The 2,809-nt window shown below is 41.7% G+C and overlaps 1 pseudogene; it reads left to right on the top strand.

The window, feature by feature from the left end:
- The first annotated feature begins 829 nt into the window (after positions 1-829).
- LOC140518705 (small ribosomal subunit protein mS40 pseudogene) lies at positions 830-2,321 on the top strand (annotated as a pseudogene).
- Positions 2,322-2,809: the final 488 nt, after the last annotated feature.

Genomic DNA, 2,809 nt, shown 5'->3' with positions numbered 1-2,809 from the left:
GAGGGACCTTTTGCGAGAGGTGTTCAGGCTCTCTGGAGCAGAAATCTCCAGAGATTGTTCTGTGGCTTCTGCTGCTCCAGAATTCGCCGGTGGGTCTTTTTTTACAGATATTTTATGGGCAGTGGGTTCGGAGGTAGCGTATGTGTGTCTTTCTACTCTGCCATCTTGGCTCCGCCCCCCAAATTCTTTTCAAAACTGAGAGATAGATTATCCTAAATCCTGTATTATAGGAATAGAATACCTGATCTACCACCCTTTGTACTTGTTTTCCTTTCCTGGTCATAGAATCTTCCCTCCTGCCCCATTTTCCCTTCCTTTAACAGATATAACCATAAGTCTGGCTGTATCAATCAATCAACAAACATTTATTAAGAGATTACTATCTTCTTCATCAGTAAAATGGGGATACATTGGAGAAGGAAATGCAAACCACTCTAGTATCTTTGCTAAGAAAACTCCATGGACAAGTCCATGAAATCACAAAGAGTTGGACATGACTGAATGACCAAACAATAAATGTACTAGACAGTGTTCTAGGAGCTAGGAATACAAGGCAACAGTGAAACGATATCTGGAATGTACATTCTAGCAGGTGAGAATATACAAAATATATGGAAAATCAATCCAAAGTATTTTGTAGGGGGAAGCATTAGCAGTTGTGGTGGGATCAGGAAAGGCTTCCTGTAAGAGCTGTCACTTGAGCTGAGACTATAAGGATCCGAAGAGATGGAGATCAAGAGGGAATACATGCCAGCCATGAGATGACGGAAGATGTTGGCTTTGAGAAACAACCAAAAAAAGGTCAATTTGACTGGACTGAAGAATAGCAATGTGTGATAACACTGAAAAGGTAGGTTGGGTCTAGGTTGTGAAGGACTTTATTTAAATGTCAAATAGAAAGGAGTTTATATTTGATTTTACAGGTAATAGGGAACCATTGAAATAGGGGACTGATATCGTCACACCTGCTCAGCTCTAATCAACTCCCTAGCTTCTTTCCTACAATACTGCTCAAGTCTATTTTCTTCTGCCACTAGACGACATGCTTACAGAAGATTATCCAGTCTTCTACTTCACTGAGAAGATTGGGACCATTTAGCTTCAGCAGCTTCCTTCCTCATCAGCATCACTGACTGTACCTTATCCTTTCCTTTGGTCATGGAGGGAAAATCATTTCTCCAAAAGGCTATAATCTTTTTGTCTTGTATGTAAAGTAAATATTTATATATGGAATTATTTTACTATTCCCTTTCATCATTAAAAGTTCTATATAAAGCCCTCTCCTCTCTTAGCCATACACCAAGAAGGCAACCTCTCTCCTAACTTTTCTGCTTAGGTGGCTGTCGGGTCTCATGCCTGTCAGAGGGGTCTACTGGGTGCAGGCTACTCCTCAGGCTCTCTGCACCAAAGCTCCACCTGAGGAAGAATCTGCCATTCCTGTCTCCCTCTATCAGGATACTCCCTAGGAATATCTAGAGACAGAATACCTGGCTCAATATGGCTCCCATGCAGTCTGGGCTGATTATCAATGAAACCACAAAGGTGGTATCCTACCCCAGCGAACCTGTTAAGACATGCATTCGGGGGAACAAAGTTGCTGGGAATCCTTGCCCTATCTGCCAGCATCAGAAGCTCCATGTGAATTTTAGAAATGTGAAGCTCTTGGAGAAGTTTGTCTGTGCTCACACAGGTGTCATCTTCCATGCCCCATACACAGGTGTCTATAAAGCAGCATAAGAAGCTGACTGGCTATCCTGAAGGCCAGAGACCATGGTCTTCTCAGTTACCACATCCCACAGGTACAGCCACAGAATACTGATTTCAGCAACTCCCATAGAGCTGTGGGCTGTATCCCAATGGCTCCTGCCCAGGCTGCAGGTGCTTCTTGGTATCCATGTTACAATTGGAAGCAGCCACCTGAGAGAGAGCTGTCCCATCTTCATTGTCTACATCAAGGCCACCTTAAGGAAGAGAATGGACCTTCACCAGAGATGATGCCCATAGTTCTGCCTCAAACTGATATTCTCACTGAGGGAGAGGAATCTACGAGTGTCCACTAAAAAGAAAGTGGTGGATATACTCTGTGATGCTCCAGAGCTTAAGGATGGATGTTAGGAAGCCCTGATGCCTGAACTGAACTGATTGTTATCCCTCTCTTTTTTAGAAATGGGTAGGATAATGGCAAGCTCTGACCTAGAGGAAAAGAGAAAACAGGAAGAAGGTAAAATGAAGCACATCTGAATTAGTGTTTTTGGTGGATTTCCCACTATGCTGCTTCTTCCCCCTCCCCCATATTTGTTGCAGGGGTAGGGGGTGCCTAACTTGTCAAGTCAACCCTGTATAATAAAAATTCTTTTATTATAAAAAAAAAATTCTGTATAAAGTGATTGCTTATGTATTGGGGGAAGGGAATAACCATTTATGGTTATGTGACAGGCATTATGATTAGCAATTTACAAATTTTATCTCATTTGATCCTCATAACAACCTTATGAAGTAGGTGCTGCTATTAACTCCATTTTACAACCGAGGTAACTGAGCCAAACAACAGTTAGGTGATTTGCCCAGAGTTACGTAATAAGTTACATAGTAAGTGTCTGAGAAGGATTTGAACTTCTGAATCTAAGCCAAGTGTTCCATCCACAGAACCATTTAGCTGTTTCATTGTAATGGGAATAGCTTCACCTCTTATCTTTAATACCTATAACAACAACAACAGTAATGATAGCTAGCTTTTTACATAGCTTTTTTAGGTTTGCAAAGTGCTTTACAGGTATTATCAGATCTTCACATCAGTTCTGCAAAGTAG

Source organism: Notamacropus eugenii, chromosome 1 (assembly GCF_028372415.1).
Source record: "Notamacropus eugenii isolate mMacEug1 chromosome 1, mMacEug1.pri_v2, whole genome shotgun sequence".
Classification (NCBI taxonomy): Eukaryota; Metazoa; Chordata; class Mammalia; order Diprotodontia; family Macropodidae; genus Notamacropus; species Notamacropus eugenii.
Note: the sequence above shows the minus strand (reverse complement) of the source record. Positions and strands in the feature narration are given on the sequence as shown.